This window comes from Chrysemys picta, chromosome 9 (genome assembly GCF_011386835.1).
Source record: "Chrysemys picta bellii isolate R12L10 chromosome 9, ASM1138683v2, whole genome shotgun sequence".
NCBI classification, from domain to species: Eukaryota; Metazoa; Chordata; order Testudines; family Emydidae; genus Chrysemys; species Chrysemys picta.
Window position 1 is genome coordinate 27,490,840 of NC_088799.1, and position 11,606 is coordinate 27,502,445.

Consider the following 11,606-nt stretch of genomic DNA (forward strand, 5'->3'; position numbering starts at 1 on the left):
GAACGGGGGCAGGGGTGCTTGGGGGGACAGTCAGGAAGGAGAGGGGGGGTTGGATGGGGTGACGGGGGGGTCCGGGGGCGGTCAGGGGACAGAGAGCAGGGGGGGTTGTATGGGGTAGGAGTCCCAGGGGGGGCTGTCAGGGGGTGAGAAGCACGGGGGGTCAGATAGAGGTCGGGGGCTGGGCCACACCTGGCTGTTTGGGGAGGCACAGCCTCCCCTAACCGGCCCTCCATTCAATTTTGGAAACCCGATGTGGCCCTCAGGCCAAAAAGTTTGCCCGCCCCTGCCCTGGGCCCTGCTATAAAGCAAACGCCTGCTTACAAGATCACTATCCAGTACATGGACTTGGCAAGAACATGGCTGGTGTTGATAAAACACAGGCACTCCTAAGATGTGCTAGACACTAGGCATTCACATAAACACATTCTGGAAGGGTAGTACTAGATCAGCCCGATACAAAGTTATATAAACACACTGCCCAAAGATGGTACAAGGACACACTGACCCCTCCTAAAGATAAGGACAGGATGACAGGATAATGGATGGAGATGTTTTGTTTGAACCAACAGGTACAAGGTGTAGGGTGATCACTAACCACATCAGAAGGGTACTAATTAACTTGTTTGTATCAGTGTATAAAAGAAGGGGTCAAAGGAGGAGTGACTTTGTATGACCGAAGGGGCAGCGGAGGATCCTGCCACTGACTGAATTGGTCCACTGTCACGAGCATACATGTATTAGTCTCCCTGTAGAGTCTATGGGGTACTGGTACCATGCTTTGTCAGGAATAAACCTGGTCGAGGGCCTTCACCACTGAACCAAGTCTGTAATCTTTCTGGACAGTTCGATCGAGGACTGCTTGGCCAGCAACCTGGCCAGAGCCAGGACAGCACACAGAGAGAACACACAGGCAGCCAACTACTGACAACACTAACCTTTCCTCTCAGCTATTATTGATTACACTGTAAAATCCTAAAAGCCCTGGGGTGTCACACCTGAGTATCAAAACCTGCTAAAAACCTTTAAGAGTTACTTGCACAGAAGCTAAACTATGTTTTTACACTGCTGGCACTGCTGACAGTCTGCAGCTACAGCAGTATAGCAACACAGACCTTTTCAATTTATAAACTAACTAGGCAGTGTTTTGATTATGGAAGCACAGAAAAGCATTTAAAAGCCACAAAACTTGAGTCTCCTGCTATGGTTAATAGGCCCTAAATTATATATCACATACACACATTACAAATACACACACAAATCTGTGTCTTTTTAACAAATGAGAGTGTTTCCAAACAAATGTTCTATTCAAAATAAAAATAAATGAAGATGCAAACACCACAAACAAGCAAATACACATCAGTTCATTCAGGCACAACTCTACAACATCAATTCAGTGTGTGTACCCAAATGAGGAAAAATATTTTGGTAAGAAGAGAGATCCAACCACAAGCAAAAATACACTGTTTTGAAATAATGAAAAATATTTTGCAAGTGAATTCTTAAAAACAAGCAAACTTTAAAATGTTTTAATATATAACATTTTTCTGGATGGACACTTAAAATGTGAGGTTACAGCTAAAATTTAATTTGAGATATAAAATTAAAACCATCTGAACGCTGGGGTTTGTGGTGGAAACTGACAGCTCTCCATATAGCAGCATTCCCATGCTCTCCTATTATGCTGAAGTGTTATGCTTAATTTTAAAACACATTCCTGAGCAAAAGATATTCCAAAAAGGAACCTGATCCTTTCTTATTGAACTCTATGACATAAGAACATAAGAATGGCCATACTGGGTTAGACCAATGGTCCATCTACCCCAGGATCCTGTCTTCCAATAGTAGCCAATGCCAGATGCTTCACAGGGAATGAAAAGAACAGGACAATTTATCAAGTGATTTATCCCGTTGTCCAGTCCCAGGTTCTGGCATTCAGAGGTTAGGGACACCCAGAGCATAGGGTTGCATCCCTGACCATCTTGCCTAACAGCAATTGATGGACCTCTTCACCATGAACGCATCCAATTCTTTTTTGAGCCGTTATATTTTTGACCTTCACAACATCCCCTGGCAACGAATTGCACAGATTGACTGTATGTTGTGTGAAAAAGTATTTCCTTGTTTGTTTTAAACCTACTGCCTATTAATTTCATTGGCTGACCCAGTGGAGGATTAATGATTTTGCCGCCCCTAGGCCCTGAAATAACTGCCGCACCGCCCGCCCCTAACCCCGCCCCAATTCCACCCTTTTCCCGCCCCCATTCCAACCCCTTCCCCAAAGTCCCACCCCAACTTTGCCCCCTCCCTGCCCCTATTGGATCCCTTCCCCAAATCCCCGCCCTGGCCCCGACTCCTCCCCCGTCCCTCCCTGCCCCGCAAAACAGCTGTTTCACGGCGCAAGCACTAGGAGGGAGGGGAGAGAAACAGGACGCGGCGGCGAGCTCATGGAGGAGGTGAGCTAGAGCAGGGTAGCTTCTCCGTGGGTGCTCAAATTTGCCGCCCCTGCAAATTTGTCAGCCTAGGCGATAATATGCCGCTGGGCTGACCCCTGGTTCTTGTGTAATGTGAAGGGGTAATTAACACTTTCTTATTCACTTTCTCCACACCGATCATGATTTTATAGACCTCTATCCTATCCCCCCATAGATGTCTGTTTTCTAAGCTGAACAGTCCCAGTCTTTTTAATCTCTCCTCACATGGAAGCTGTTCTGTACCCCTTATAATTTTTGTTTCTGTTCTCTATACTTTTTCCACTTCTAATATATCTTTTTTGAGATGGGGCAACCAGAACTGCAAGCAGTATTAAAGGTGTGGACATACCGTAGATTTTTATACTGTAATTATGATATTTTGTCTTCTTATTTATCCCTGTCCTAATGGTTCCTACATTCTGCTAGCTTTTATGATTGCTGATGAACACTGAGCTGATGTTTTCAGAGAACTATCCACAATGACTCCAAGATCTCTTTCTTGAGTGGTAACAGCTAATTTAAACTCCATCATTTTGTATGTATAGTTGCGATTGTGTTTTCAATGTGCATTACTTTACATTTATCAACACTGAATTTTAGCTGCCATTGTGTTGCCCAGTCACCCAGTTTGGTGAGATCCCTTTGTAACTTTTGCAGTCAGGTTTGGACTTAACTATCTTGAGCAATTTAGTATCGTCTTTATACTTTGCCACCACACTGTTTACCCCTTTTTCCAGAACATTTCTGAATATGTTGATCAGCACTGGTCCCAATATAGATCCTTGGGGGACCCCATTATTTACTTCTCTTCATTGTGAAAACTGACAATTGATTCCCACCCTTTGTTACTTGTCTTTTAACCACTTACTGATCTATGAGAGGAACCTTCTCTTTTACCCCATCACTGCATACTTTGCTTAAGAGCCTTTGGTGAGGGGGACTTTGTCAGAGGCTGACAGTCCAAGTATATTATATGGGCACTGGATGACCCTGGTCCATGTCTGTTGGCCCCTCAAAGAATTCTAATAGATTGGTGACACATGATTTCCCTTTACAAATACTGTGTTGAGTCTTCCCCAACATACTAAGTTCATCTATGTATCTGATAATTCTATTCTTTATTACAGTTTCAACCATTTGCCTGGTACCAAAGTTAGGCTTTACTGGCCTGTAATTGCCAGGATTGCTTCTGGAGCCTTTTTAAAAAATTGGCATCACATTAGCTATCCTCCAGGCATCTGGTACAGAGACTGATTTAAGTGATAGGTTACATACCACGGATAGTAGTTCTGCAATTTTATTTTTGAGTTCCTTCAGAACTCTTGGGTGAATACCATCTGGTCCAGGTGACTTATTACTGTTTAATTTATCAATTTATTCCAAAACCTCCTCTAATGACACCTCAATCTGGGACAATTCCTCAGATCCATCAGCTAAAAAGAATGGCTCGGATGTGGGAATCTCCCTCACATCCTCTGCAGTGAAGAGCAATGCAAAAATTAATTTAGCTTCACCACAATGGCTGATTCACCACTGATTATTTGGCAGGCTTTCTGCTTCTGATGTACTTTCAAGAAATTGCTAGTTTCTGTGTCTTTTGCCAGTTATTCTTCAAATTATTGTTTGGCCTGCATGATTATACTTTTATTTTTGACTTGCCAGAGTTTATGTTCCTTTCTATTTTCATCAGTGAAATTTGATTTCCAATTTTTAAAGGATGACTTTTTGCCTCTAACCATCTCTTTTACTCTGTTGTTTAGCCATGGTGGCATTTTTTTTATCCTCTCTTTGTTTGGTTTTTGGGGGGAGGGGTATACATATCGTTTGAGCCTCTATTATGGTGTCTTTAAAAAGTTTCCATGCAGCTTGCAGGCATTTCACTCTTGCGACTGTTCCTTTTCATTTCCATTTAACTAGCCACCTCATTTTTGTGTAGCTCCCCTTTTGGAAGTTAAATGCTACTGCGGTGAGTTTCTTTGGTCCGTCCCCCTCGCCCCCATAAGAATGTTAAATGTAATTACATTATGGTTGCTATTACCAAGCGGTTCAGCTATTTCCACCTCTTGGACCAGATCTTGTGTGCCACTTAATTCTTTGAATTGCCTCTCCCCTTATGGACTAGTTTTACTAGAAGCAGTCATTAATGGTGTCTAGAAATTTTCTCTCTACATCCCATCCTGAGGTAATGCTCCCAATCAATATGGGGATAGTTGAAATCATCCATTATTATTGGGTTTTCTGTTTTTTTAGCCTCTCTAATCTCCCTAGGCATTTCAAAGTCACCATTACCATCCTGGTCAGGTGATTGGTAGAATATTCCTACAGCTATACTCTCTATTATTCAAGCATGGAATCTCTATCCATAAGGATTCAATAGTGCTTTTTGATTTATTTAAGATTTTTTACTGTATTTGACTCTGTACTTTCTTTCACTCCACCCATCAGCATGACCTACTCTATCGTTCCTATATGTTTCGTACCCTGATATTACTGTGTACCATTGATTATCATCATTCCACCAAGTTTCTGTGATGCCTATTGTATCAATATCCTCATTTTACTACCAGGCACTCAAGTTCCCTCATCTTAGCATTTAGACTTCTTGCATTTGTATACAAGCACTTATAAAATTTATCAATATTTAGTTGCCTGCCTTCATGTGATGTAACTGAATGGGACTTTTTTTTTGTTTGGCTTTTTCTCTTCACTTCCTACCTGTACTTTATCAACTTCTATCCTGTCCTCTTTCATAGAATCATAGGACTGGAAGGGACCTCAAGAGATCATCTAGTGCAGTCCCCTGCACTCATGGCAGGACAAAGTATTACCTAGACCATCCCTGATAGGTGTTTGTCTAACCTGCTCTTAAAAATCTCCAATGATGGAGGGTCTAGAGTACTAGGGTATAGAGTATCCCCTTTAATAAATCTTCCCCTAAGGGATGTGCCTGTCCAAACTGTGTGCTACTCCACTCCTGTTAGCTTATCCCCAGCCCTTAGTTTAAAAACTCCTCTACAACCTTTCTAATTTTACATGCCAGCAATCTGGTTCCATTTTGGTTTAGGTGGAGCCCATCCTTCCGGTATAGATTCCTCCTTTCCCCAAAGGTTCCCCATTTCCAAATGAATCTAAATCCCTCCTCCACCATCTCATCCACACGTTGAGTCCCAGGAGTTCTGCCTAACTGACCTTGCATATGGAGTTGGAAGCATTTTGGAAAATGCTACCATGGAGGTCCTGGACTTTAATCTCTCACCTAGCAGTTGAAATTTGGCCAAGATCTCTCGCCTTTCCCTATATCATTTATACCTACACATGCTACGACTACCGGCTCCTCCCCAGCACTGCCCATAAGTCAGTCTAGATGTCTCCAGAGGTCTGCAACCTTTACAGCCAGCAGGCAATTCACCATGTGGTTCTCCCAGTCATCACAAATCCAACTATCAATATTTCTAATAATTGAATCCCCCATTACTATATCCTGTCTCTTCCTAATAACTGGGGTTGCCTCCCTGAGAAGGGTATTCTCAGCACGAGAGGATACTATGTTATCATTTGGAAGAAGGGTCCCAATTATGGAATGATTTCCCTCTGCTCCACCTTGATGTTCTTCCCCAAAACTTCCATCCTCTCTTCAGCAGCACAGAGGCTGTCAGACTGGGGGTGGAACCTCTCTACTGTGTCCTGGAAAGCCTCATCTATGTGCCTCTCTTCTAGGCTCAGCACACAGCCCCACAAACGGACCACACTAGAAACTTCCATCAACCAGGCACATAGCAAGCAAGCACACAACAACAAACCAACTGACAGATAACAAACTCACCCCAGGTGTCACATAGTTGTGCCTCCTTCATCTAGAAAACACCCTTGCAAAACTCAGGTTTGCTGCTCCTATTTACTAGCCAATGGCAATGTTGTCTTCAATGAAAGCAAGCTCTCCCTCAACAATTGCTTAGGGCACTTAATTCACTGAAATTAGGGAAAGTTTTAAGTATTCAAAGAATTCAGGAGAGTGAGGATGGTATTGAAATGAGAGTGTAGAGTGACCTAACACTTCAGTCTTTGCTCCCCCTGACCTCAGTGGGAGCTTTGGCTGTGCAATGAATGCAGGCTTGGGCCCTGTAATTGTAAAGTTGTAGAGTTTTAAATTGATTGAAAAATTCAGAGAAGGAATACTAGTGTAGTCGCAGACATGAAACTGCAAGATCTGAACTATCCACAGTCTTTTTTACTGTTACAGCAATGGCAAGCAATGGCAGCAATGGCTTGCAGTGAAGGGACCTCTCATCTGATGGAGTCAAGGACAGTGAACTTTCAAAAGCCTCAGCCACGTATTTCAAAAACTACCTTATTTCAATTTAAATCTCACTGATCCTGTGTAGTGTGTGGTTGAGTGACATTTTGAGAACATACAGACCATGATCCTTGTAAAAGGCAAAGCCTCTTGACTAAAAAAAGAGAATGAATAATTGCTACTGCCTACCTTGCCCTCTTTGCATTCTTGAGATGATTTCACTAAAAGTATGTCTACACTATGAAGACTATACCAGAAAAACTATGCCAGCCTGGCCCTGCAGCCTACACCAACGGAAGGGGTTTTACTGTCAGTATAGCAACACCTGCATGACGTCAGCTACATCGACAAGGCATTCTTCCACCAACATTACCGTGTCTACACTGGGAGTTATGGTGACATATTTATGTCAGTCAGGGGTGTGATTTTTTCCCCACCCCAGACCGCCATAGCTTTGCCAATATAGCTTTCAAACGAAGACCAAGCCTGAGAAAACATACATCAGAGAAAGTCTGTGATGATCTGAGAATGTCCTGTGGCGATTCTAGCAACCACTGACACCAAGATTAAGGCCATGTCTACACTACCACTTATGTCGTCAAAACTTATGTTGCTGAGGGGTGTGAAAAAGCACCCCACTAAGCGACATTTGTTTTGCCAGCATCGGTGCTTCGCTCCAGTTATTTTACTTGTAGTACTTCAGTTTCTGAACTTTCTGTGCTGACTGCCTTTTATTTGTCTTGCCATGCAGTAATTATCTATTCCTGATACTGTTTAAATGAGAGTTTTATAATTATCTAAATTATTGTAATATTTGGTCAGTCTTTTCTATATTTCTAATAATCAGTGGCTCACCTTAGAGTCATCTGTGACTATAATATAATATTAGCTATCTAATAATATGTTGATTATTTCAGAGTTTTATCATCACAGAAGCACAGGACAGACAGAGGACAAAATACAGTAGTAAGAAAGACATTTTGTTCTTTCTTCACATACCTGGTTATTTTCCTCTATTGCTAGCTACTGTATGGGAAGCTATGAATTTAGCCTATAAAGGCCTCAGAATCAAATCCATGACTTCTTTAGTCACTTTACCAGCCACACTTAAGAATATTCTTCAGGCTATTATACTTCTTAGAAGTTTGATTTGACTCTTTTGAGGAAAAAAATGACTAAAAAACTGTTCAAAAAATCAACTGTTCAGAAAATCAAACAATCAGGGAAAAGTTGGGAAAAGATTTGCAAAGGCACAAATGGGAATTGGGTGGATGGATACCCAATTCCCATTTGTGCTTTTGAAAATTTCCCCCTACATGGTTTTCCCCTATGATATTGCTAATGAATGTCAGATGAAATGCAAGCTCTTTTCACTATGTATTACTGAATTATGCATTATTGAACAGTTTACTGAAATGTTAAAAAAGTAGTAAAGTGCTGTATTGACATTAGAAATGCACGTACTAATGCCAAAAACATGTTTTCTTCTTATCAATTATATGATGTTGTGATTTTACAGGGCAGCTCAGGATTCTCTACGAACATGGCAAAAAAAATGATCTCCAATGCTTGGAACTATGACAATTTCCTTTTAATCTAAATTCTGAACTGATAGTAACTTAATTAAGAATCTTGCTAGTGGCTAAAGTCAAGAATGAGTCATGCAGCTGCTCATACCATAGCAACCTTTCTAATTATACCATTACAGGTGTGGAAGTAGAGAAAGAACTGACAGGGATTTGAAGGGGATTTCAAATCCACGCAGTCCCCTTATGTGAGCAAGAGTCAGGCTAGCTGTAACCCTAATAACGAGAGATTTGTAGAAACGAGGATTGTGTGAGGCGAGTGGGAAAGAACTGTATGAGAAGTTGTTGCGACCTTGTGTTAGATAAGTATGGAATGCAGACTATAGTCTAAATAGAGGTGAGGAAAATAAGATATCAGGAGGACATATGTATAAACAAAATGCAGCTGTTGCCCATTATTGTATGTAACAAAAGGTATAAATGCTTGCTGTAATTGTTTACCTGAAGACCTGTTCTGCTCTCTCCCTCCACGCAATTGCTAGAGAAATAAAGTATCTGACTTGCTGCATCCAACCTGAGAGTGAGAACTCTGTTTTTCTCCGACACACTGAAGGCCTAACAAAAAAAAACCCCAAAAAACAAACAAAACAAAACAACCATGTAAGCTTCCATGAGGTAAGGAACTGTTCCTTTAAGCACAGGTAATCTCAGAGTCAAGTTACAACTCCTCTTTGGAAGCTAGTCTCATTTTGCTGACAAGGCAATGCACACTTGTTATACCACTCCTTCAAGACTAACTGATCGTTATGATGGGTTATGCTGAACATGGGCGCTTGTACATAGGAAGTAGTTCAGTCTTATTTTTAACCTCTACACATGGTCATCAAACAAAAAGACAAACAGACCCATCCTTAAATTTGACTCTTTACTATCATCAAATGTATTCCTTCTTTTTCCTCCATTTCACTCAAATTTTAAAGAGGCACTGTAAGATTATTTTTCCCTACAACCAATGTTTCCTCACTTTCGTAATATTATTAAAACTGAAGGAATTTTGAAAATATCAAATTTGATTTTCTAACTTCACTAGCGTGGACAATGAAAACAACCAAATCAGTTCCACTTTCTGATTCTCATGCACTATAGGAAAATATTAAACGTAAAGCAAAACAACAAAACATTCCACCACCACAAAACTCTGTTTTGTCATTAGTTCTTTTTAGATTTCATGAAAACAGGCCCCAATCCTGCAAACACTAATGTATATAAACAATCCTGTTTACATTTAAACATGAGTAATCCCATTGAAATTTGGGTTACATCCTCATTTGATATATTTTTAATTTATTCATACATGTTGGCAGTTTTTGCTGCATCCACTCCTGAGAATGGATTTCATACAAACAATTTAATTTCAAGCACCAAAATCACAGAGATAACAGTAACAAACTGCCTACTATATTCTTCTACTGGTGTCACAAGGTGTTCCATGCTACAGTCAATACTATACTGCATTTTTCATTCTGGTGTGCAGATGATACAAGTCTATTCTTTTTCTATCCTTCCAGGAACTGCAGCTATTGACTTTCAGAACTGGACTATAACAGACTGGTTCATTATCAGCTGATGCATTACATGGTTAATCAGAGTATATAATGGAAGGATTTTAAGGTAGCTCTTGCTGAATCGGGGCTTAGAGAACCAATTGATGTAGCTGCAATGGCTAAATGGATACAGGAGAAAATGCAGGAGTTTGCAGCTCTCAAAATAATGGGATCAGAGCCTTAGCTTGCAGACAGGGAAATTTTGAGACAATCCAAAAACATAAGCAAAAGTCAATTTCTAAAAAGTACCAAAGATGCATTTCGTCCTTTTTAGTATTACCGTGGCTAAGTGCTTTTAGGTCTTTACCCAGAGTTCCACGGCAACAATAGTCCATAGCCCAGGGAATACTTAAGAGTCACTCTCCTTTAGGCAAGTAAGATCCTTTGATCCCATTTTAATGAGAGGAGATATGCTCTGAAAGGATGCCGTGTAAACAAGATGCAATCAAATAAAATATGAGTAATTTCATTAGGCAGTCTTCTTTAATGCAGATTCAGTAATGTCAGAGTCAATTGGTTTCATGTTCACTGGTTGGACAGAACAAGCAATCTTCCAGCATTTACCTCACCAAATGAAGAACCACTGGATAATACTTAATTACACTTGCTTTGGCCCTGGTCCTGCAAACTCGTAGGCATGTGCATAACTTTAGTCAAGTGATTAGTATCAAAATTATGTATATACGTTAGTGTTTGCAAAACAAGGCTTTCTAACTTTCACATCCCCGATGTTAACTGCAGAAAATATTGAAAAAGCACTCTGAATTTTACATTATCTTAAAATCTGCAAAAGGAATTTTTGAAGTGATTATGTCATGTGTTCATGTAAACTTAGAATATATGGTGTGACTGCTATTCATAAAAGACATATGTAACATGATTTGAGATTAACTTAAATTTTAAGTGTGTTAAATATGCCAGGGGGCATAGCACCAATAATCCATTATGCGGGGAGGATGCCTTTACTCTATTTGCCCTCTCACTCTCTCTCTCTCATACACACACACACTTCCAGCAGACCCAGAATCACAGAACTATAGGTTAGAAGGGACTGCAAGGGTCATCCAGTCTAACCCCCGCCCTTGTCAAGATACAGGATTTGTTGTGTCTAAAGCCCCATCCCACACACACAGTCGTCATCTACGAGCGAAGGGAATGCATGGGAAACATTAGCCTCCGCCCCCCACCTACGTATGCAGTGTGCACTCCAGCAAAGCAGTAAGACGTGGCTTTTACATCAAGCCTCCAGTTGATGAGTCACACATGAGTGAATCTGTTGAACTGCAACCACATTTCACCTAAAAATGAATGAGGTCTCCCACAACGTGCGCTCCTTATCAGGATCAGTCTCTCGCTCACGCACATAGTACACGTGTGTCAAATCAGCAACATACATGTTTCAACGCAAAACATGGGTGGGTGACAGCATTAAAATATGCTGTTGGACTAAATGCATCCCACGGCATGCACGAAATTCCGAAGAGACGGAGACTCGTCACAAAGAAGCCCCCTTTATGCAGCAGGAGCCTTGGTGTAGCCTTACTCTCACAGCCACAGGACATTTTTAGATTAACTACCATAACCGTGCGGTGCAAAAACACTAGCTCCGCCTGCCACCGTGTATCGCAATTAGTCACCCTACCCATGAACATCACCCGCGTGGCAGCCCCTCCACCACCCTTTATTCCTGCAAAGTGCTATAGTGATGGAT